Below are 26,833 nucleotides of genomic sequence, written 5' to 3'. Positions count from 1 at the left end.
TTTATACAGTGAAGAAAATAAGTATTTGAACACCCTGCTATTTTGCTATTTCTCCCACTTAGAAATCATGGAGGGGTCTGAAATTTTCATCGTAGGTGCATGTCCACTGTGAGAGAGATAAACTAAAAAGAAAAATCCAGAAATCACAATGCATGATTTTTTAACAATTTATTTGTGTGATACAGCTGCTAATAAGTATTTGAACACCTGAGAAAATGAATGTTAATATTTGGTACAGTAGCCTTTGTTTGCTATTACAGAGGTCAAACGTTTCCTGTAGTTTTTCACCAGGTTTGCACACACTGCAGGAGGGATCTTGGCCCACTCCTCCACACAGATCTTCTCTAGATCAGTCAGGTTTCTGGGCTGTCGCTGAGAAACACGGAGTTTGAGCTCCCTCCAAAGATTTTCGATTGGGTTCAGGTCTGGAGACTGGCTGGGCCATGCTAGAACCTTGATATGCTTCTTACGGAGCCACTCCTTGGTTTTCCTGGCTGTGTGCTTCGGGTCGTTGTCGTGTTGGAAGACCCAGCCACGACCCATCTTCAATGCTCTGACAGAGGGAAGGAGGTTGTTCCCCAAAATCTCACAATACACGGCCCCAGTCATCCTCTCTTTAATGCAGTGCACTCGTCCTGTCCCATGTGCAGAAAAACACCCCCAAAGCATGATGCTACCACCCCCATGCTTCACAGTAGGGATGGTGTTCTTCGGATTGTACTCTTCATTCTTCTTCCTCCAAACACGCTTATTGGAATTATGACCAAAAAGTTCTATTTTGGTCTCATCTGACCATAAAACTTTCTCCCATGACTCCTCTGTATCATCCAAATGGTCATATGCAAACTTAAGACGGGCCTTGACATGTGCTGGTTTAAGCAGGGGAACCTTTCGTGCCATGCATGATTTCACATCATGACGTCTTAGTGTATTACCTACAGTAACCTTGGAAACGGTGGTCCCAGCTCTTTTCAGGTCATTGACCAAGTCCTGTCGTGTAGTTCTGGGCTGATTCCTCACCTTTCTTAGAATCATTGAGACCCCACGAGGTGATATCTTGCATGGGGCTCCACTCCGATTGAGATTGACCGTCATGTTTAGCTTCTTCCATTTTCTAATGATAGCTCCAACAGTGGACCTTTTTTCACCAAGCTGCTTGGTAATTGCTCCGTAGCCCTTTCCAGCCTTGTGGAGGTGTACAATTTTGTCTCTGGTGTCTTTGGACAGCTCTTTGGTCTTCGCCATGTTACAAGTTAAAGTCTTACTGATTGTATGGGGTGGACAGGTGTCTTTATGCAGCTAACGACCTCAAACAGGTGCATCTGATTCAGGATGATACATGGAGTGCAGGTGGACTTCTAATGGGCAGACTAACAGGTCTTTCAGGGTCAGAATTCTAGATGATACACAGGTGTTCAAATACTTATTTGCAGCTGTATCACACAAATAAATTGTTAAAAAATCATGCATTGTGATTTCTGGATTTTTCTTTTTAGTTTATCTCTCTCACAGTGGACATGCACCTACGATGAAAATTTCAGACCCCTCCATGATTTCTAAGTGGGAGAAATAGCAAAATAGCAGGGTGTTCAAATACTTATTTTCTTCACTGTATATTTGGTATGGTAAAATAAAATAAAATAAAAATAAATTGGTAAAATAATTTTTTTAATTTAATTTTATTTATTATTATTTATTTTATTTTTTAAGTGATTCAATTTTATATTACTAAATTTTTTATGCATTTCTTATAGCTCCTATTATCATCTAATCAATAAATCATTGCAATTTCCTGGTTGAATATGATTATTGGTCAAAAACTGCATATTTAAGAAAATTTCACATACCATTAGCCAAAAAGAAATGTTTTCAAGAATTAAAAAAAAGCTAAATAAAGTAAAATTCAAGTATAAGGCATTCAGAAGACGCATTCAAAGACACCGCGATGATACTAAATGTCAGTGATGAACAGCCACCCCAAAAAATACCCTCCCAATGCCAACATGTGTCAGTCAATTTTACATGGGTGGGCAAACTACGGCCCGGGGGCCACATGCGGCCCACCAAGCATTTGAATCCGGCCCGTCAGTTGCTTTCTTAGTATTTCGACTTTTAACATGCAAACTGGCAACATGACTTGCAAGTTGGATGTCTTATTTAGCAAAAAAGAAAACAGTAAAATTAAATTCCATAGTTTGATGTGGTGTGATGTGAACATACAGCTGATAGTATAGCACTTTTACGGATAAAATTAGATAAATAATTCAAGAAAAATTATAAGCATAAAATATAGTGTGTGTGTGTCTTAACTATATGTTCTGCCCCCCCCCCCGAACAATTTTGTTAACTCAATGCGGCCCACAAGTCAAAATATTTGCCCACCCTTGCTTTATTATGTCTACTATATTGGGTAATAGGCTTGCAAATGTGACTATAGGGGTGCTATTTCATGTCCAGAGGGCTCTAACAATGTTATCAAGCATATGTATAAGGTTAGTATATATATATATATATATATATGTATATATGTATGTATGCATGTATGTATGTTTATATATGTATGTATGTGTATATGTATGTATGTATGGATGGATGTATAAGGTCTATGCTCTTACTGTGAAAGTTAGATTTCTAAATAAGGAATCCCATTTTGGGTCCGCCATAAACGAGGGATGCGAGTACTGGAAGCTCCTCCTACTCTTAGTTGTCCAGATAGAAGAAGACTTAAGATGAACTACGGAATTGTGGGCATGTTTGTGTGTGGCCCTCAGGGTGGGCCTACATACGAGTGGCACGTCTGTGGGGGGGTCATCAGCAACTGTGACGCATTCGCCGACAGTGGGGAAGTGTTTTCATGCAATGCAGCACACATTGTAAAGTCTTATCGGCCACCCAATAAATCCTGAAACGCACACAGCTACTTAACAAAGTTAGAAGTAGAAATGTAAGTGGGGGGCAAAGACACGGGTGTAATCTATCGAGCTAAAAAGGGGGGGCAGACACAAGGCCCCAGTCACAAGGGGTTCATTGGAGGCGTCTAAAGAGCCCGTGTCATAAAAGCACCGGGTGGCTTGGAAAGACCTCTATTTATACGTGCGAGAGGTAATGAGGTGAAATGATTCTGCGTGTGACGAGGATGGCAAGGTGACCACACCGCAGCACGCCGGCCGGCGGACGTTCTCGTGCCCCGGCCGCGGACCCGTGCCAATGTTTTCACTCCAAATAAGAACGATGAAATGAGTGATTTCAAATTCATTCCAGTTGGGGTTTGCTTTGCACCCTGCAGAGAAATGTTGTTGACTGACTCCTTAAAGATCCCTCCCATGATACATTGAAATGATCTTAGATACAGGATGCCTGAGGATTTCTTAATATGCCCCCAGAAAACGGCAGTTGAAAAAATGTGGAAAAAAAAACAACAAAAGCTAACCCCTTACCATTTTTTAAAAAAATCGACACCTCAAAAAAGTGGTCTTTTTTTAAATTTCTCGATGAGGGTGTGGGAGGTTTCCGCTTTATTCCAGAGCAGAAAACAGCAAAAAACGGGAGTTGAAAAAATTGGAAAAAAAAAAAACAACAAAAAAAAACAAAAACATTTTTTCCAAAAATCGACACCTCAAAAAAGTGGTCTTTTTTTGCATTTCTGGGTCCTGCCGGGACCCCCAATGAGGTTGTGGGAGGTTTCTGCTTTATTCCAGAGCAGAAAACAGCAAAAAACGGGAGTTGAAAAAATTGGGAAAAAAAACTAAAAAAAATACAAAAAATTTTTTTTTTCCAAAAATCGACACCTCAAAAAAGTGGTATTTTTTTGCATTTCTGGGTCCTGCCAGGACCCCCGATGAGGGTGTGGGAGGTTTCTGCTTTATTCCAGAGCAGAAAACGGCAAAAAACGGGAGTTGAAAAAATTGGGAAAAAAAAAACAAAAACAAAAACATTTTTTTTTTCCAAAAATCGACACCTCAAAAAAGTGGTCTTTTTTTGCATTTCTGGGTCCTGCCGGGACTCCCGATGAGGGTGTGGGAGGTTTCCGCCTTATTCCAGAGCAGAAAACAGCAAAAAACGGGAGTTGAAAAAAAAAAAAAACAACAAAAAAAAACTAAAGATTTTTTCCAAAAATCGACACCTCAAAAAAGTGGTCTTTTTTTGCATTTCTGGGTCCTGCCGGGACCCCCAATGAGGGTGTGGGAGGTTTCTGCTTCATTCCAGAGCAGAAAACGGCAGGTGAAAAAATTTTGAAAAATTTTGGTAAGAACACAAGAATCGGAAAAATTCTAATAAACACAGAAAAAAAAATTCAACACAAAAATGCAAATACATGTTTTTTATAAATATACCAGAACAGAAAAAATACCAACACAGAAATAAAAGTAATTAAATAAATAAGAATGCACATAAACACATGAATAAAAATTAATAAAAATTATAACACTGACAATACTTTAAAAAAAATTATGCCAACCCAGAAAAAATGGATAATTCATAATACTTTCACATTGTTAATGTTAATGCAGTGATGTTAAAACCAAAATGCAATTTCCACATCATTTCAATGCTTTCTTTATTGACTGTGAACTGTTATAAATTACTATATCATGTGAATTTAATTTACAATGAATACAGCGTGCAGGACTGCAATCTATCTGTGGCTATTTTCAATAGCATAAATGTCCACGTGAATGCCATATTTATGGGCACTACCTGTCTAAATGAACAATAAAAAGGTCAATTTGTGACACAAAACTGACGTTTTAACAATGTTATAACAGCAATATTAGTCTTATGAGCATCAAATGTGAGAAAAACAAAAACAAACAAAAGAAAAGCAACCCTAAACAGGCTTCGCCGCACATCTTAAAACAAACCCTGGTGCTTTGCCAACTTTCTGTGAGTCAACAACAGACCGGACAGTTCGGCTACGTAAACATAACATGAACATTTGTCATCAGGATATGTCAATCATGATGTCAGAATACCTGAAAAACTTCACCTGCGTCACAGTTAGGACGAAAATAACGCTTGACAGAGACAGGGAGTCATTGTTTGGCTTTGCTAGCTGCTTGTTGTCGTTTGCTTGTGAAAACATGGCATCCTTTTTGCCGCAAACGCTACTACTTTGTTTTTTTTTTAAGTGCAAGCGCTGTAATGAAAACAGTAATAATAAATCTATATTTTACTACATTTTTAGACATTATTATTATTAGACATTATAAGACAGTAATCTAGTAAATTAGTAAATACTTTCCTTGACGTTACTTAAATTTATATTTTACAATTGAAGTAATTGAAGTAATTAATGGATAATTTTGTTTAAATTTAAACTTTAGAATTTAAATGTATAATTCAAAACAATGAATCTATATTTTACTACATTTTTAGACATTATTATTATTAGACATTATAAGACAGTAATCTAGTAAATTAGTAAATACTTTCCTTGACGTTACTTAAATTTATATTTTACAATTGAAGTAATTGAAGTAATTAATGGATAATTTTGTTTAAATTTAAACTTTATAATTTAAATGTATAATTCAAAACAATGAATCTATATTTTACTACATTTTTAGACATTATTATTATTAGACATTATAAGACAGTAATCTAGTAAATTAGTAAATACTTTCCTTGACGTTACTTAAATTTATATTTTACAATTGAAGCAATTGAAGTAATTAATGGATAATTTTGTTTAAATTTAAACTTTATAATTTAAATGTATAATTCAAAACAATGAATCAATATTTTACTACATTTTTAGACATTATTATATTAAGACGGTAATCCAGTAAATTAGTAAATACTTTCCTTAAGGTTACTTAAATTTATATTTTACAATTGAAGTAATGAATGGATAATTTTGTTTAACAATAAATTTATACTTTATAATTTAAATTTATAATTTAAAAAAAATCTTTATTTTTCTACATTTTTAGACATTATTATATTAAGACGTTAATCCAGTAAATTAGTAAATACTTTCCTTAAGGTTACTTAAATTTATATTTTACAATTGAAGTAACTAATGGATAATTTTGTTTAACTATAAATTTATATTTTATATTTAAATTTATAATTTAAAACAATAAATCTATATTTTATTACATTTTTAGACATTATTATATTAAGGCGGTAATCCAGTAAATTAGTAAATACTTTCCTTAAGGTTACTTAAATTTATATTTTACAATTGAAGTAACCAATGGATAATTTTGTTTAACTATAAATTTATATTTTATAATTTAAATTTATAATTTAAAACAATAAATCTATATTTTATTACATTTTTAGACATTATTATATTAAGACGGTAATCCAGTAAATTAGTAAATACTTAAATTTATATTTTACAATTGAAGTAACTAATGGATAATTTTGTTTAACTATAAATTTATATTTTATAATTTAAATTTATAATTTAAAACAATAAATCTATATTTTATTACATTTTTAGACATTATTATATTAAGACGGTAATCCAGTAAATTAGTAAATACTTAAATTTATATTTTACAATTGAAGTAATTAATGGATATTTTTGTTTAACAAGAAATGTATACTTTATAATTTAAAACAATAAATCTATATTTTACTACATTTTTAGACATTTTTAGACATTATTATATTAAGACGGTAATCTAGTAAATTAGTAAATACTTTCCTTGAGGTTACTTAAATTTATATTTTACAATTGAAATAATTAATGGATAATTTTGTTTAACAATAAATTTATACTTTAAATTTAGAATTTAAAACAATAAATCTATACTTTAATGTTTGGATTTATATTTCAAATTTTGATATATTTGATTATAATATAATCACACTTCCATAATTAAATATGGACCATTATTAGTAAAAAAAAAATGCATATTTATGCAACGTTTACATTTTTTTCCTAAATAAAGCATTTTCAAGCATAAAAATGGCTACATGAAGTAAAGCATTGAGGCGTAAAAGACGTGATGATACACTGGTCACTAGGTAACAACAGTTGCTACAGAAAGTAGCGGACAGGAACAGGAAGTAAAAAAAAACAATAACAAAGAACTGCTAATATTTGAGTCTATATTATGTCTTATTTATGTCTTATTATGTCTGTTAAACCAGATAATAGGAGTATAAAGGTGACTATAGGGGTGCTATTTTATGTTTAGAGGGCTCTAATAATGTTAAAAACTGTACTTAGACGGTTGTAAACAGGCTTTCTTTGATTTAAGTAGCATAATATATATGTTACTTTGTGGAAATTATATTCATATTACAATATTCATCATTTTAAAAAAAATACAAGGGGGGGGCAGAAGAACAGGAGGTAAAAAAAAAACAGACATGTCCTGGGAAAACAGGACATATAGTCACCCTAGCCTAAGAAGGGGCGCTAACTCCTGCTTACACGGCTGATGTCATGTGATAATAAACAAGGAAGTGATACATCGGAGCCTTTTTTCCATTTAGCCAGCGTTTGGATGACGTCTCTTCCAATAATACGAGCGCATTCGCACGCCGCCGTCACGCCGCCGCAAAAGCTTTGCTAACATGGCGCTAACGAGCGGAGGCGGTGCATTTTTATGTCGCTGTGGAAGTCCAGGTCTTTTTCCGAAAGGCATGCTATGTTTTTTCTAGTGGTGTGTTTTTAATCTCTTTTATACGCGGCACAGGCGGACGGGCGGGCGGGCGGGCGGGCGAGCGTGCCCACCCTGTAAACGCTAAACGGAGAACGTGTCAGGACAATAAAAAGAGGACCACCGGTCAGTTGGTGTTGTTGTTGTTGGCTTGAAGGGTTGAATATTTGTCGAATTTGGCCGTATTTGCTGAGTTAGAGCGAATACTCAAAATACAGGAGAAACCCGCTTATCGCGGTGGTGATGTTCAGGGACTAGCAAATACGCCCGTAAAAATGGCTTGTCATGTATTTATGAAAAAAAAAAAATGTCATAGAGTGATTTTTTAAGGGGGTCTTCCACTTCAGTCTTGAATGAAATCCGGCATAAATATAATAGGAAGACATTAATCATTTTTTCTTTGGACATTTCCCAGCAGACCTGAGAGGCCTTCACTGAAGGCTATGATCAGTCCAAGATTTCCTCTAGAGTGGTGATTTCGAGGCGCTCCGTTCATCTGCAAAGCCTGCAGTTTGATGGATTGACATAACCTTCCCTGACGTGATGCCGTTTCCAATGCCAAGCCTCAAGTATACTTTTTTATTATTGTAGCTGGTGTTGACAAAAGAAACATGAATAATTATCCAACGCCTTGTTTTGGTATCAATGTTCCTGGAAACTGACAGATTAGGGGCATTCTGTCTCTTGGCCTCAATCCTGACATCTGTACTGGCCTACTTTCATTGTGCATCTGTGCTATCGTAGCTGCACCACATTAAGACTCTCAGGGTTGCCTGGACGGGTCCAAACAGGTTAAGACGGGGGTGTGCAAACTTTGGGGCCCCAACATCGATATTGATATTTTGGAAAGCAACACATGGAGATATGCTACAAGTTCAGCTAGGTGAAGGTTAGGCCTGTTATTGCTATTTTTATTATTTTTTTTAATTTTCCGAATATTTAAACTTTCCTCCGAAATAATCTTTGTAAATGTGGTAATATCTTTGTTCCCTTAATATAAATTTATTTTATTTTAGATTTTTTTTCTGTTTGTTTCCCATCATGACTTTTGCAAAATAACTTATTTTTACTTAAATATTTCATACTACTCAAAATACATAATTTTTCCTCATAAAAGTATGAGTTTATTCTTTAAAAATATTACATTCTTCTCATTAGAAAATGACTCTGTTCTCTTAATATTTGTACTTTTAAGAAATATTTTCTGCTACTAAAATTACATTATTTTTTCCTTATAATATAACTTCTCATAAAATTAAATGTTTTTTCATTTTCAACTTCGTTATTGTACTTTTAAGAAATAACATATTTTCTATTTTATGCTACTAAAATGACATTATTTTCCCTCATAATATAATAACTTTATTATCAAAATTACACTTTTTCTTTTACATTTTCCGACTTTGTTATTGTACTTTTAAGAAATAACATTTAGAATTGTATGCTACTAAAATGGCATTTTTCCCTCATAATATAATAACTTTATCCTCATTAAATTACACTTGTTTTTACATTTTCCGACTTTGTTATTGTACTTTTAAGAAATAATTTTTTTCAATTTTATGCCACTAAAATTACATTATTTTCCCTCATAATATAATAACTTTATTCTCATAAAATTACACTTTTTTTTTTACATTTTCGACTTTTTATTGTACTTTTAAATAACATATTTTTATGCTACTAAAATGACATTATTTTCCCTCACAATAATAACTTTATTATCATAAAATTACACTTGTTTTTTTACATTTTCGACTTTGTTAATGTACTTTTAAGAAATAACATTTTCAATTTTATGCTTCTAAAATGACATTATTTTCCCTCATAATATAATAACTTTATTCTCATAAAATTACACTTTTTTGTGATATTTACTGACTTTGTCATTGTACTTTTAAGAAAAAACATATTTTCAATTTTATGCTACTAAAATGACATTATTTTCCCTCATAATATAATATCTTTATTATCATAATTTTTTTTTTTTTTTTAATTTTCAACTTTGTTATTGTTCCTTTAAGAAAAAACATATTTTCAATTTTATGCTACTAAAATGACATTATTTTCCCTCATAATATAATATCTTTATTATCATAAAATTACACTTTTTTGTAATATTTACTGATTTTGTCATTGTACTTTTAAGAAATAACATATTTTCAAATTTATGCTTCTAAAATGACATCGTTTTCCCTCATAATATAACTTTATTCTTGTTTTATTCTCTTTTCTCTTTATTTACATTTTCGACTTTATTGTACTTTTAAAAAATATTTTTTTGAATTTTATGCTACTAAAATGACATTATTTTCCATCATAATAGAATAACTTTATTCCCATAAAATTACTTTTTTATCATTACATTACACATTTTTGCTCTTAATAAACTAAAAACAGCCGTGTGCAGCGAATGTCCCCCAGACCGCATTTTGGACATCCCTCTCCCTAAGAACGCTTGTGTTTTTCTTACGCATGAATGGATGGATTCTGCTGGTGTGGCCCTGTTTCATTGTCTCTCGTACGGCTCGTACGGCTCGTACGGCTCGTATGGCTCGCCCTGGTGATTCGATGACGTCGAGGAGTTACTTCCTCCTTCCTGTCTGATGAATTTTGTGAAGATACAAACGTTCCAAGATTGAAAATCGGGTAATTTGATCCTCCTACCAGTGACACTCATGACACCAGCTGGGTGTGGCGCGTGGGCGTCCAGACGTGGTAAAATACTCTATTTTTAGGGGGGCATTTAAAGGCATGAGGTCAGCATTCATTGGCTCAAACACACACACACACACACACACACACAGACACACACACACACACACACACACAGGGCTGATTCATTGCCACGACTGTGTGAGTCCTGGTCTGACTGGTCACTTCAGACGTTGTGGTAAAAGACAAACACCAGGAAACTCGTGCGTCCTTTTGGCTTCTGAGGTTGCTTTCACACTGCCAGGGTTTGATGCCCTACAAAAAATCTGATGCCGCATTATTTGTGTGTAGTACTGCAACAACTATTTTGGTATTCGGTTAGCAGTTTTTTGTTGTAAATGTTTTCTGATTTCCGCCTCTTGAATGTTTTTGATATATTTTTTTTGCCTCTTTTTGATTATTTTTGCCTCTTTTCTGATACTGTAGTTGCAGATCAAGGGCATGAGCGATTACTCGATTAATGGATGATTAATGGTTTCAGATTAACTGATCGCAAATGGAATCCGTCCCGTGCAACGTTCTCTGACGTCACCTTTTCCCCAACTCACAAAACACGCCTTTTGGTCGGATAGTCGCCAACCCAGGACTGCATTCGCTTCTTATTTACCGTATGTTGAATTTACGAATACTTAACATCGGAAAGCGGTTCGACAATTGACAACAATTGAAAATTCGACACAGGTTACAAATAAGCTAACAACCTCGTACGAAACTGTTGATGGTTCGGTTTGCCATTTTAAGGAACCTCAATTGAAGACGGATTCGGGATGTAACCATTTTGACTTTTGGGGTCATTTGATGTTCCATGTCCCACGCAGGATGAGGAGCTTGGTGATTCGGGAGGAGATCCCAGCAGGGTATTCGGTCCGGACCGTATGCATCCTGGATACCAGACTAGTCAGGAGGACCGAGGACATGCGTCTGTGTCCTTCTGGTGGAGCTCAAAAAGGTGGTTTGGAGCCTGAAGTCAAGGTTTCCAGATCTGGGTAAGCAGAAGAAAATGAGTCAGTTCATTTGACAACTGTATCGTACCAAAGACAGATCCCAGTGTTCAGTCTGTAAGACCCAAATGCGGGTATTTACACCATTTGAACTTGTTGGTTCTGCAGAATCAAAGGTCGGAATTGGAGTACCAGTGGCGTCATTAGGCCTATTTTAGGGGGCTTCAGCCCCCCTAAAATGTTCTTAAGCCCCCCTAAATAATTTTTTAGTGATTTTATTACCAAAAAAATGTATATAATAGGGCAAAAGCAGGCTAATAAGCAAGTCAATAACCCTAATATTACTACTAGTAGTAATAATAAGAATAATTCTGATAGTAATAATAATAGGCTAATTAATAATATCACGGCTGCACGGCGCACCGAGTGGTTAGCACGCAGACCTCACAGCTAGGAGACCAGGGTTCAATTCCACCCTTCAATTCCATTTCTGCAAAAACATGCTAGGTTAATTGGCGACTCCAAATTGTCCATAGGTATGAATGTGAGTGTGAATGGTTGTTTGTCTATATGTGCCCTGTGATTGGCTGGCCACCAGTCCAGGGTGTACCCCGCCTCTCGCACGAAGACAGCTGGGATAGGCTCCAGCACCCCCTCTGACCCTTGTGAGGATAAGCGATAGAAAATTAATGAATGAATGGATGTAACTTAAACCAGGCTGCACGGTGAGTGAGTGGTTAGCGTGCAAACCTCACAGTGAGGAGGCCCGAGTTCAATTCCACCCTTGGCCATCCCTGGGTTTTCTCCGGGTACTCCGGTTTCCTCCCACATTCCAAAAATATGCTAGGTTAATTAGCGACTCCAAATTGTCCATAGGTATGAATGTGAGTGTGAATGGTTGTTTGTCTATATGTGCCCTGTGATTGGCTGGCCACCAGTCCAGGGTGTACCCCGCCTCTCGCCCAAAGACAGCTGGGATAGGCTCCAGCATCATTGTGAGGATAAGCGGTAGAAAATGAATGAATGAATGTAACTTAAACCAGGCTGCACGGTGGACGAGTGGTTAGCGTGCAGGCCTCACAGCTAGGAAACCCGAGTTCAATTCCACCCTTGGCCATCTCTGTGTTTTACTCCGATTTCCTCCCACATTCCAAAAACATGCTAGGTTAATTAGCGACTCCAAATTGTCCATAGGTATGAATGTGAGTGTGAATGGTTGTTTGTCTATATGTGCCCTGTGATTGGCTGGCCACCAGTACACAGGTTGTAAATATGTTTAGATAACCTGCATTTCAAGCAAAGTCACTCAGTTTATTATTGTTTACTTCCGTGTTTGACACCCGTGTAGTCGTGTGAACATGCAGCGTTTCAGGGGTCGGTAAACATAAACATAAACAAATCAGATGCGGGTCGCTTGAAGATGAGCGTGGGTAGCGTGGGTTGAGTCGTCGTAGGTGACAGAGCGTGCGTTCTCGCCGCTACAGACTCCTAACACACTGACCCCGTTTAAGTCACTCGGCGCCTGAGTCTCTGATGAGAGCCCCTTTTTCTGCTCCCGACTGGTCCAACCCCTCAAACAAGCTCCCGGGGCTGCGGTTAGGACCCGAACCAAGCCTCCATTCACCTCATCAACCCAGCTGTTTATTTTCAGAAGCATTAGAGGAAACACTCGACATGGCTTATCAGATCCAAACAGTCGCACGTCTTTGTTATTTTACACACAGGCCTCTTCTTAACTCCGACTCATTTTCAGTAATTGTTTTCTTTCTTGCTTGGTGGAATAACATGGCGGCTTGCATTTAACACAAGTGGTAAGGGAATCCCTCAGTGTAAACAGCGTCGATACAATGCACACTGGGATTTTATCACAGACTTTTCTGTTATTCTGTGTTTTTAAGGGCAGGGCCGCGATAAATATCGGGATTGTAGCTACGATGGAGCCAATCGCTGCTTCGTTACACAACAGTTCTTCTAAGGATGATGGAGATAGCAGCTGGACGATGGATGTCTGGTAGGATGCTTTGCTTTTCATACATAAAATGCATAACATACACTGAAACCATGGTAACCAAAAAACATAATATGAGGTTAAAAATTATTATTATTTTTTTTTAAGATGCTCAAAACTGTCCTAAAGTCTGGAAACTAAAAATGGCTAGCTAGGTTTATGTAACTATTCTTCCTCCATAGCTCTCTATTAAAAAAAATGTAAAAAAATGGTGATATATCCATGCTGTGAGTATGTAGTAAAATTCATGGTATCATGTAATACTCACAGTATTTTATCGTATTTTGGTTATTTTAAGCACTTCCTTCCTGGGTGATTTCACATTGCAACAAAGAATAGAAGGCTAGTAGCTAGCCCAGGGGTGGGCAAACTACGGCCCGGGGGCCACATCCGGCCCGCCAAGTGTTTGAATACGGCCCGCCCAATCTTTCCAAAGTATTTCATTTAAACTCAACATACAACCTGGCATCATGGCCTGAGCCAACCTTTTGATGGTTTTACCAATTTCGTTTTTTGACATGGTCTGTTGTTTACAAAGTGCTCCTGAAAAAAGGGACACAAGCACATAATAATAATAATAATAATAATTATTATTATTAGATTATTATAATTATTATTAGAACTATTATGTTTATTATAATTATTATATCAATGCTAATTATTATATTAATTATATATAATATTATTGTTATATTTGCATATTTTACATAATAATAATATAATAATTATTATTTTTATTTTATTGTAATTATTATAATATTTTATTATTTTAAAAATAAATATAAATATAAATATAAAATAATAAATAATAATAGCAGATTGCATGACAATTTTACAGATACAATAATACCAGGTGGACTGTTACGTGTAAAATATATAGTCTGCCCCCCCCCCGTAAATTTTGTCATATCAATGCGGCCCGCGAGTCAAAAAGTTTGCCCACCCCTGAGCTAGCCTGTGTGGCAAGGTGTCACTATGCCAGTAAAGTAGTTCTTTGGTGTATTAATGTTAATAACAATGTCGCCATAGCTTCTTGTAAATACATACACTGAAACCATGGTAACCAAAAAACATAATATAAGGTTAAAAAAACTTTTTTTTTTTTAAGATGCTCAAAACCAAACCAAAAAAACACTGTCCTAAAGTCTGGAAACAAGCTGGGTTTATGCAACTATTCTTCCTCCATAGCTCTCTATTAAAAAAAATGGTGATGTATCCATGCTGTGAGTATGTAGTAAAATTCATGGTATCATGTAATACTCATAGTATTTTATCGTATTTTGGTTATTTTAAGCACTTCCTTCCTAGGTGATTTCACATTGCAACAAAGAATAGAAGGCTAGTAGCTAGCCTGTGTGGCAAGGTGTCACTATGCCAGTAAAGTAGTTCTTTGGCGTATTAATGTTAATAACAATAACAATGTCGCTATAGCTTATTGTAAATGGAGCATTCTTGGCTGTTTTGGGAGTTTTTTTTTTTCCCAGAAGGCTTTAGAGGCGGAATAGTTGCATCCCATTATGTGCATTCTTAGCTGCCTCTTTTTAGCTGTTTGTATATCTTTATAAGGCATATCAAGATTGTGAATGATGGTCAAAATTCCAAAACAAAATGTACTTTTCCTTTAAGAAAGTGTTTCAAAGGACAAAGAAGCCCAAAACGTACCACTTCCACACAGATTGTGAGGAGAACTTTTCAGTTTATTTTGTATCTGACATGCCAAGGCTGACTCCATTCATTCATTCATTCATTCTTTTTCTACCGCTTATCCTCACTAGGGTTGCAAGGGTGCTGGAGCCTATCCCAGATGTCTTCAGGCGAGAGGCGGGGTACACCCTGGACTGGTGGCCAGCCAATCACAGAAACCGGAGTACCTGGAGAAAACCCATGCATGCACGGAGAGAACACGGAAACTCCACACAGAGATGGCCGAGGGTGGAATCGAACTCAGGTCTCCTAGCTGTGTGGCCTGCGTGCTAACCACTCGTCCACCGTGCAGCCTGACGATAATACAATGTCATGTCTTAATAACTGAGCATTACTGACACCTAGTGGCCAGAATACTACACATTTAGTTTCTTAATACTTTTTCACTCATAATGCGCCATAATTAACTATGGAATAACCATAATTTATTATTATTATTCTATGATTATGTGTTGTGCCACTGTAGTACAAATAGTCAACATGGTGGCAGTGCTGCGCTGTCTGAGAAGCACTGGGAGACCATGTTGGATCCTACAGATGGTGTGGAAGATGGAGTGGCTGCATCTTCAGTGAACAGGAATGCTATACTTCCACACAAGCTGTACACTGACTACTCTAAACATATCCAGGTTTCTGAGGTTGTGCTGAATCTCAAATCTCATCTTTTAAAACAGCTTCAGTGTCGAAATTGGTGAACCTCTGGCAAGCATGAACTCCCCCCCAGTCACGCACAAGCGACAACACAACCCTTGTTCACAGCAACCTCCTCGGACAAGCCGCCGCTGCACGGCAAACACCATCCAAATCCTCCCCGACCTCACGTCCTGCTCCGGGCGTGAGCCCTCATAGACCACGGGGGCCCCGGCTCTCTCCCTTTCCCCGATTGCGGCAGAAAATAAACACACAGTAAATCCGCCACGATTAACATTAATCACCGCCACGTCACCTTTTCATGCCCCAAACTGAAGGCCATACAGTGAAATCACACACGACCGAGACGCTCGTCTCCTCCAAGGGGCGAGGCTCCAGGACAGACTGGTGGAACTATGCCACGACAGAAAGCATCCACTGCAATTAAAGCTGATATTACGCAGTCCTCCATACAGCGTGGAACATTATTTTCATGACCTCTGTAAGCAACAACAACTTTTCGCTAAAGACTCGCGACAATCTCTGGGATGTTTGGATTAAATTGTCGATTTTATTGAATTTGAATCATATTGTATGTATCGATAATCTACTTGGAAGAACTACATTTGAAACACTTATATGCTAGGACTACGTTAAAAAGCCATAGCATTTCAGTATGTGGAATCAAACTATGGAATGAGCCTTGAACCAGTCATGATGTGTTATATATATCACTATATTGACACTTAATATGGTACACATTATGTCATTGTATGGTCATATCACCTCGTACTTAAAATAATTTTTTTTAATAAATAAAAAGGCTGCACGGTGGGCGAGTGGCTAGCGCTCAGACCTCACAGCTAGGAGACCAGGGTTCAATTCCACCCTCGGCCATCTCTGTGTGGAGTTTGCGTGTTCTCCCCGTGCATGCGTGGGTTTTCTCCGGGTACTCCGGTTTCCTCCCACATTCCAAAAACATGCTAGGTTAATTGGCGACTCCAAATTGTCCATAGGTATGAATGTGAGTGTGAATGGTTGTTTGTCTATATGTGCCCTGTGATTGGCTGGCCACCAGTCCAGGGTGTACCCCGCCTCTTGCCCAAAAGACAGCTGGGATAGGCTCCAGCACCCCCGCGACCCTTGTAAGGAGAAAATGAATGAATGAATGAATAAATAAAAATTAATAAAATTAAGTTAAAAAAATTAAAATAAATTAAAACTATATTAGGAAAGCAGGAAGTGAACAAATGTAACAGTTACTGATTGTAAAGGTACCAGATGGAGGGGTAGGATTTAATAAGCTTTGCTTCTTCCTACTCCTTTTGAACATGTGGAACTGTGAACTTATTATGGGATGCATTCAATTGTAATCTGAAACATGTTCAAATGAAATAAAACCATTACCATTACCATTACTTAGAATATATACAATACATTAAAGGTGCAGGATAATTATTGGGCAAATATGACGTTATAGTGATAAAACCAACATTAAAAATAGCTCAGATAACCGATTATTTAAAAAAAAACTTCCCCTTAGCTCATTTGTAAACAAACATTCACTGCTTCATTTTGAGACATTTTGCATGAGGTTGTACCAAATGCTGCAAGATTAGCCACATATCTACCATATCTGGGTTATGTTGTGCCACGGCATTTGAATAGTGCTAAAGGTTTGCCAGAGATGTCTCACTAGCTGCTCGGAACATGTGCCCGAATACAGTACACCTCGCTGGGCCACCTTTAGGAGACTGATTAACACATAACATTGGTTGAAAAGCATGGGTCGCGGGGGGTGCTGGAGCCTATCCCAGCTGTCTTCGGGCGAGAGGCGGGGTACACCCTTGACTGACTGGTGGCCCTGCCAATTATTAAATCCTACCCCTCCATCTGGTACTTTTACAATCAGTAACTGTTACATTTGTTCACTTCCTGCTTTCCTAATATAGTTTTAATTTTATTTAATAAAAAAAATTTACTTAATTTAATTAATTTTTATTTATTCATTCATTTTCTACCGCTTTTCCTCACAAGGGTCGCGGGGGTGCTAGAGCCTATCCCAGCTGTCTTTGGGCGAGAGGCGGGGTACACCCTGGGCTGGTGGCCAGCCAATCACAGGGCACATATAGACAAACAACCATTCACACTCACATTCATACCTATGGACAATTTGGGATGGAAATGTGGAGAGGAAACCGGAGTACCCGGAGAAAACCCACGCATGCAAACTCCACACAGAGATGACAGACGGTGGAATTGAACCCTGGTCTCCTAGCTGTGATGTCTGTGTGCTAACCACTCGACCACCGTGCAGCCTTCTGTGCTTCTTTCAAGCAAACGGTTGTACTTGCCATGGCGCATCACGGATTCCTGTGCATGTGTGGCTGGCACCGATGCACGTCTCACAGTCCCAACCTTGGCATCTTTCACACCCACACCCAACGCCACCATTGTGTACACCGCTGACATCCATCCAGCACGCTCGCCAGAGTCTGCAAACACCAAAGGAATGGACCACACAACTTGACATATTTCAGTGCTGCTGCAGTTCAATGAAAACGTTCAAGTAATGTGTATATTACTCAGGCGTAAGTACACATGGACATGGCATTTACATGAGGTTTTGCAACGCCATGTTTATTTCTGTGCACATTCATTTTTGGCCGAGATGCTTCAAGTGGTATCCATAGGATGACCAGTGGCACTGAGGTTTTCACTTCCATGTGTCAAAATGATGCAAAACATATTCACACTTGGACTATCAGGCTAGAAAAACATCCATTGCTGGAGAAATATGGTCTCCGCACTATCAACTATGAAAGTCAATTTTATAATTAATATTTGAATTCATAAACCATTGCTGATTTGTGGTTAAACATGCACTATTATTAGTTTTTTTAAATGCATATTTCAACAATTTTTTTAACCAGTTCTTCCTCTAAATGAAGCATTTCCAAGCAAAAAATTGTGAAATTAAATCACTATTGGATTATAGGAGTGCAAATGTGACTATAGGGGTGCTATTTCATGTCTAGAGGGCTCTACCAATGGAAAAAATAATGTATTTAGAAGGTCGTAAACATTCATTCATTCATTCATTTTCTACCGCTTTTTCATCATGAGGGTCGTGGGGGGGGGGGTGGGGGGGGATTGAACCCTGGTCTCCTAGCTGTGAGGTCTGCGTGCTAGCCACTCGACCACGGTCGTAAACAGATCATCCTAAATATTCCATTTATGAATAAGGACTCCTAATTGGCTGAAATTCACATATCACATTCGGGCCTGGAACCAATTAATGGTGATAAACGAGGGCTTACTGTATTGTGGCTTATGTCTTATGTCTTATTATGTCTTAAATGGCTTCTTCACTCTGAACCCCCGATGCTTTGCACCAGCATAAGACGCGCTTCTGCTGCATGAGTCGGACCAGTAAAACCAGTCCACAAACGCTGCTGTCAAAGAGCACTCTTTGCCAATCCATCCAAATATCAATAAAAACATTGAAAGAGGGACGGGGACCAAATTCAACGTGGCTCCACTGAAAAGACCTTTCACACGGGTTTGGGTCTAGACCGACCACGCCTCAGCCTCATGGCTCGCAGCGATTAGCCGAGCTGCGTGGTCCTTTTGAATAAACAAACCCAACTCCTGATTTAATGAACAGGAAAAAGTATGCTGATGATGGAAAATCAATGAATATAAGGCCTGTTTTATGAGGTCTCTTGTACGGAATATTACAGCCCAACTGTTTCAAGGACAAAACATTAAAGCACCGATCAAAAAAAAAAAAAAAAAAAAAAAGGTGAATTTATCACATTTGCATGTCATTGTGACTTAAATCAACATTAGCAGAAGGCACAGCACCATATTAAAACGGCTCCCTGCATTTTTTGTTGACTTTGCGGGCAAACGTTCCCAAAAGATCTAAATCACAATAGACGAGCGATCGGAACACAAATTTGCACCGCACCTTTAAAAACGGAGCATGAGAAGGTTATGTTTTCTTATTTGCACGTATACATGACACAACTCCAACCAGATGGTGCTCTGTCTTTCTCTAAACGACTCTTATTATCACACACGATGGGAACCATGGATGACAAGCTGCAGAAAACGTTAACTGAAATACATCGGATGCTGCTGTCCGTTCACCGGGAATACATTCAACCTCTTACGCAATATGGATATGCTGGTCTCTCTCGGCATATCCTGGAAAATTAGAAGCTAACAAAAGTCACACCTGATTTTTTTTTTTTTGCTGTTGTCAGCAATAAGAAAAGCATTAGCTTTTTGTTCCCATTAATTGACTAATTTGACTGCACAGTAGATTGAGTGGTTATCGCGGAGGCCTCACAGCAAGGAGACCCGAGTTCGATCTCTGGGTTTTCTCTGGGTACTCCGGTTTCTTCCCACATTCCAAAAACATGCAAACGTGACTTTTTTTTCTTAGTTTTTCTTTTTTTCTGTTCATGACCTTCTACATACACTTTTTTTAAACATAATTAGAGCCCTCTATGCATGACATAGCAACCCTATAGTCAACTTTACACTTCTTTACTTCCTGTTTCTCTCTGTACACTTTTTTTAAACATAATTAGAGCCCTCTATGCATGACATAGCAACCCTATAGTCAACTTTACACTTCTTTACTTCCTGTTTCTCTCTGTACACTTTTTTTTAACATAATTAGAGCCCTCTATGCATGACATAGCAACCCTATAGTCAACTTTACACTTCTTTACATCCGGTTTCTGTACAATACTTCCTGCGTCTCCTTAATGTAACATTACTGACCCCCAATGGCCAATGTAGAACACTACACATCATCGTAACATTTTCACCAAGTAGAATTTCTTTTAAATTTGTTAAAAATTATTATTTTGTATTATTTTTAAATGAATTAAAATTAAAAATAGCTCAGATAACTGATCATGGGCTGCACGGCGGACAAGTGGTTAACACGCAGGAGCTAGGAGAAAATGAATGAATGAATGAATGAATGTGCACTTGGGGGGGGGGGCGTACAACAATGAATCTCGCACACAATAAAACTAAAATAAAGTAAAATTATTCAAACAACATGCATGCTAGGTTAATTGGCAATATAAGCAATAAGCCTAATATTACTACTAGTAGTAGTAATAATAAGAATAATTCTGATAGTAATAATAATAGGCTAATTAATAATATCACGGCTGCACGGCGAGTGGTTAGCGCGCAGACCTCACAGCTAGGAGACCAGGGTTCAATTCCACCCTTCAATTCCACCCGTGCATGCAAAAACATGCTAGGTTAATTGGCGACTCCAAATTGTCCATAGGTATGAATGTGAGTGTGAATGGTTGTTTGTCTATATGTGCCCTGTGATTGGCTGACGACCCTCGTGAGGATAAGCAGTAGAAAATGAATGCAATACAGGAAGCCCCCCCCCCCCAAAAAAAACACTTAGTATGGTAATGGGGGTGTAAAACATCATTTCATTAATATATCGAACAATATTGCTAAACTACCTCTTAACAAGAGCACAACGAGCACCTTAGGGAGTGTATGCAAATTGCAGCATGTGGTAACATGCATGGGAGCTACTAAAGGGACTAAAGTAAAATGTGGTATTATTTGTAAAGATTTGTAAAGATGTGCAAAAAAGTGTCCTGCAGAAAGATCAGGAAGATTTGCAAAACGAGCACTGACCTTAAAAAAAATCAGGTCGGCTGAGGGGCCGAGCTCACGGCAATGACGTAACACGTGGTGCGGTGCGTTCCTTTCGTCGATTGGTCAGATTGTAGTGGCTCCACCTGTTGGATGATTTATAGAAGTCAATGAAACAAGCTACTAATCAATAGCGCTGAATTATTGTCATTGGACTTTCCCAGGCAGGCCCATAAAATGCTAAAGATTAGCAAGCAGGATGCGTCCTCGTCTTGACCTCACCGTGCATATTTTGCATTTGTTATGGTTTTTTTGTTTTGTTTTTAAGAGCAGGTGAAAGCCACGCCGCTCGTGATAAAGCCAACGCTTTCACATAAACTTCACACAACTTTTAGTCTCCGCCGCCCCTGCCTGCATTCCTAACTGGGGCAAGTCGGATCAAGGTTCACTGCTTCTGCTCAGTGACTCAATCTGGGGAAAGTCAGACACTGGCTGGAAGACGCAGGACTGAGACCGCTAATCTTTAACTCGTTCAGCATCGACTTTTGGCTCTCTTCTCAAAAATGATAATTTCTTCATTTTTTTTTGCCTGCAATATTCTTGATTTCACGAGATTTTAGTGTCATTATCTTTATTATAGGAAGGATTCTACTCAGGGATGGAACAAAAAGTGGCAAAAAAAAGGCAGGCAAACAAGCAACAAGCCAAGTGTGGGGGTTGTGGGACTATAAGGGTGTCCAAAGTGCGGCCCAGGGGCCATGTGCAGCCCCTGGCTGTGTTTTTATTGGCCCGAAACACATTGTAAATATATAATTTAACAAGACAATCAGCAGTAATTTCACAAGAATAAAATCTAAATATTAAGAGAAACAAATTATATCTAATGAATTATATTAAAAATATTAAATTATATTTATATATTAAATTATATTAAATATCTTTGCAAAAAATCATGATTTTACAAAATTAATGTAATAACATTATGAGGAAAAGTCATTTTAGTAGCATAAAGTTGAAATATTAATACAATTTTATTCGAGAAAGAAATCAAAAAATCATAATTACAAAAATATTTAAAAAAATATTAAAAACATTTCCAAAAATTATGTACAAACAAAGTTGAAAAATTTGGAAAATAATAAACTAAACTGAAAAAAAGCAAAGTTGGTAGTAATAGCATACCTATATACACCTATATGACACAGCTGTCATGCATTGAAATAAACCGTATATAAATAGCGTATATAACGCCTCTCAATGCTAAAGACGTTTTTTGAGAACCTTCGGACTCTCCAGTCTCTACTTCCGGATCGGATTTGCCATTTACTATCAACTCCTATATTGTTTATCAACTGCGATAAAGTTAGCGGCACCAACCGGAAGTGTATCAAACCACAGCGGAGTGGGCGTGCCTGGAGGCGGGCCGTGGGTGGAATAAATTAAAACAGACCGTGTTCGCAGAAACCACGAAATCCAAAAAAGTACAGCTGAATAGGTGCAGATTCTGGAAGAACTATAAAGCTTTGTATGTTGGTTATTGTGTGTAGCTGCTCTATAGGAGTCTACAACTCAATACAAAGGGCAGAAAAATGAGCTGATGTCCCCTTTAAATACGTACTATAAAGCTTTGTATGCTGGTTATTGTATGTAGCTGCTCTATAGGATTCTACAACTCAATACAAAGGGCAGAAAAATGAGCTGATGTCCCCTTTAAATACATACTATAAAGCTTTGTATGCTGGTTATTGTATGTAGCTGCTCTATAGGATTCTACAACTCAATACAAAGGGAGAAAAATGAGCTGATGTCCCCTTTAAATACGTACTATAAAGCTTTGTATGCTGGTTATTGTGTGTAGCTGCTCTATAGGAGTCTACAACTCAATACAAAGGGCAGAAAAATGAGCTGATGTCCCCTTTAAATACATACTATAAAGCTTTGTATGCTGGTTATTGTATGTAGCTGCTCTATAGGATTCTACAACTCAATACAAAGGGAGAAAAATGAGCTGATGTCCCCTTTAAATACGTACTATAAAGCTTTGTATGCTGGTTATTGTGTGTAGCTGCTCTATAGGAGTCTACAACTCAATACAAAGGGAGAAAAATGAGCTGATGTCCCCTTTAAACACAAACTATAAAGCTTTGTATGCTGGTTATTGTATGTAGCTGCTCTATAGGATTCTACAACTCAATACAAAGGGAGAAAAATGAGCTTATGTCCCCTTTAAAAAATCCACAAGGTACCTGAAAAAAGTGTGAATATGTTCGTACCTAGAAAGAATTCAGCAGAGTAATTAATACGACAAGGATCTCATACGGTAACTGCAGTCGCCTTCAGCGTTTTACTGCGCATCTCCTCTCAGCCGCACCGCAGCGCTTATACAATAATTACAGGCTGCAGGCACTTTCATGCGTTTTACATTTCCCTTTTCCGAGGGACAGTGCAATGGGCCATTCCTCCACAATCCCCAACGTTTACCCAAGTGTGGTTTGACGGATTAGACTTCAAACACGACGAGCCCGATTTGCAGCGCATCAAGTAAGTAGCTCCATCTGTTCATCATCAGGAATTTTTATTTGCTAAAAAAAATTTAAAAAATAAAAAAATTTGCAAGTACTGCACATGTCCGCATTCATGCTGCATCGATCAGTGGAAAAGATCTTAAAAAACGAGCATCCTCAGTAAAAAATGTCAACCTTGTCTTTTGTAAGAAGAACATTTGAGCCCGTCAACGGCTCGAGTGGCGCATCAGGTTTGAAAATGGGGAACTCAACCAAAGATCAGTCGTCACGTTTCCGCTTCGTGCAAGCTTTACGCAGACACTGTAATTAAGTCAAGAATGCAGAAGGCCTTCTCGGAAAGCTTTGCATCACATGTCAGCTTTGACCATCAGGGAAATTACCTCCAACTTATCCATATTCATAACAACGTCAAGTACATAATTACACATGTTGTGGAATGACTGTACTTATTTATATGTACATACAAATTTGTTTCATTTATACCACTAGCTATTATAAACGTGGTGTTTTAATTTTTTTTTTATTATAAATAGAAAAAAAATTAATGAATTAAAATCAGTCTTTATTTCATATTTTTATTTATTTATCATCATTATGTATTATTATTTATATTATACATGTAAACACACATTACATTGAATATTATTAATTATTTTCATATTTTATCATGATATATTTGACATATTGCATATACACATCATTTATTTTATTTCATTTCATGCTATTTAATTTTTCCCTTAATAGCTTATAACTATTCATAACATTATAAATATGCTGCATTATTTGATCTTTTTAAAATTGATTTTATCATCATTATGTATTACTATTATATTAGTATTTATATTATATATGTAAACATATATTAAAAAAATATTTTATTTTCATATTTTATTTTATCATGTTATATTTGACATATTGCATATACACATCATATTTTATTTTATTTCATGCTATTGAATTTGTCCCTTAATAGCTTATAACTATTTATAACATTATCAATATGCTGCATTATTTGATCTTTTTAAATTGATTTTATCATCATTATGTATTACTATTATATTATTATATTTATTATATATGTAAACACACATTACATTGAATATTATAATTTATTTAATTTTCATATTTTATTTTATCATGATATATTTGACATATTGCATATACACATCATATTTACTTTTATTTTATACTATTGAATTTGTCCCTTAATAGCTTATAACTATAACATTTTCATCATGCTGCAGCATCTGTAAATAAATTGAGCCCATGAAATATAAAACTGGATCATAAAAAATTGTTTCGGATTATAAAATTATTATTATTATTATAAAAATAAATTATAAAAATGTCAGATTACACTTCATAAAATCATTAACATTATTATTTAATTTATATATAGTTTTTCTAATCGATTTTGGTGAAAGAATAAAAAAAGGGTTTAACCTTTGCAATAAATAATAAGTCCTTTTCAATAGCTTAGATGTATAAAAATGATCCTTGAATGAATGAATTTGCGACGTTGAGGATGATTCAACAACAACCAAAGAACAGACACGTGCATATCGAATATCGTGGCTTCCTTTGCCTTTCAGACATACTGTAAGTAGAGAAGAATGGGCGGAAGGCCGACAGTGACAGACGCAGACAGCGCTCGCACAGACCGATGGATTTGACACGCATTTATTTGACATACTGACAGGTGTGTCTAGATTATGTCATATTTTATGATATTATGTCTACTTTATTGGGAAAAAGGATTGTAACGGTGACTATAGGGGTGTTATTTCATGTCTAGAGGGCTCTAATAATGTCAAAAAGCATATTTATAAGGCTGTAAACAGGTTTTCTATGCGCTAACTATAAAAATATTTCATTTATAATGAAGGAATCCTACTTTGCGGAAGTTCCCTGATCACAGTTAATTTTGATAAACTGACAGGTGTGTCTAGATTATGTCACATTTTCTGTTATTATGTCTACTTTATTGGGTAAAAGGAGTGTAAAGATGACTATAGGGGTGTTATTTCATGTCTAGAGGGCTCTAATAATGTCTAAAAGCATATTTATAAGGTTGTAAACAAGTTTTCTATGCTCTAACTATAAAAATATTTCATTCATAACTAAGAAATCCTACTTTGCAGAAATTCCCTGATCACATTTAATTTTGACATACTGACAGGTGTGTCTAGATTATGTCATATTTTCTGTTATTATGTCTACTTTATTGGGTAAAAGGAGTGTAAAGGTGACTATAGGGGTGTTATTTCCTGTCTAGAGGGCTCTAATAATGTCAAAAAGCATATTTATAAGGTTATAAACAGGTTTTCTATGCTCTAACTACAAAAAATATTTCATTTATAACTAAGAAATCCTACTTTGCGGAAATTCCTTGATCACAGTTAATTCAGAATTAACTAATTAACCACCATAAACGAAGCATGATTGTTCTTCCTTTCCTGAGATACTGTATTAGCATGGATTAGAGACACAGGCGTATTTCATTGTTGGGGTCAAAGGTTGTTCTGTTTGACACTAAAACACATTTACTTCCCATTTCGCCCCTCCCGCCACAAAGCAGCCGCCCCCTCGTTTGACCTCTGACAAGGAGAGGGTACCGCCTATTGATTCGTCGGGATTGAACTTGGATCTCGGGGGGAGGAGAAGGGAGACGACAATCAAAGGGGTATTGTCTTTGTTGAAGAAAAGGCAGATTGCAGCGCAAACAATGCTTTCACTTTCCCTCGCCTGCCTCCATGGCGAGAATGAGACACTTATCCTCCCCTGGCGGAGATGTTTCGGACCATTCATGAGGAATGCATGCATTTCCTGTCTATAGAAGATGTTGTCTTCACTCTGATGGATCACCGGATGATAACAATCTTTCACTGGAACCCAAGCACTTCTAATGACAAGGAGTAAGACGTACTAGAACAGGGGGGTCTTTTTCCCGTGGGGGCCACATAGTGAAAAATGAAAAGATATTAGCGTTTGTTTTCTAAAATTGTCAAAATATTAAAATTTTCTTCTAAAATAATG

The 26,833-nt window shown here is 36.8% G+C and overlaps 1 long non-coding RNA gene across 1 annotated transcript in view; it reads right to left on the bottom strand.

Annotated features, from left to right (window-relative positions):
* Nucleotides 1-9,102: 9,102 nt before the first annotated feature.
* LOC131103021 (uncharacterized) overlaps nucleotides 9,103-26,833 on the bottom strand; it is a 96,192-nt gene continuing 78,461 nt past the window's right edge. Inside the window, exons 3-5 of the long non-coding RNA XR_013629947.1 lie at nucleotides 21,315-21,418; nucleotides 17,975-18,115; nucleotides 9,103-11,319 (exon numbers count right to left, since the gene is read on the bottom strand). This is a non-coding gene — a long non-coding RNA (uncharacterized LOC131103021). The remainder of the gene's footprint in view (nucleotides 11,320-17,974; nucleotides 18,116-21,314; nucleotides 21,419-26,833) is intronic.

Source organism: Doryrhamphus excisus, linkage group LG16 (genome assembly GCF_037039965.1).
Source record: "Doryrhamphus excisus strain RoL-2023G ecotype Guam linkage group LG16, RoL_Dexc_Guam_v1.1, whole genome shotgun sequence".
Lineage (NCBI taxonomy): Eukaryota > Metazoa > Chordata > Actinopteri > Syngnathiformes > Syngnathidae > Doryrhamphus > Doryrhamphus excisus.
This window is presented reverse-complemented; position numbering and strand designations above follow the sequence as displayed.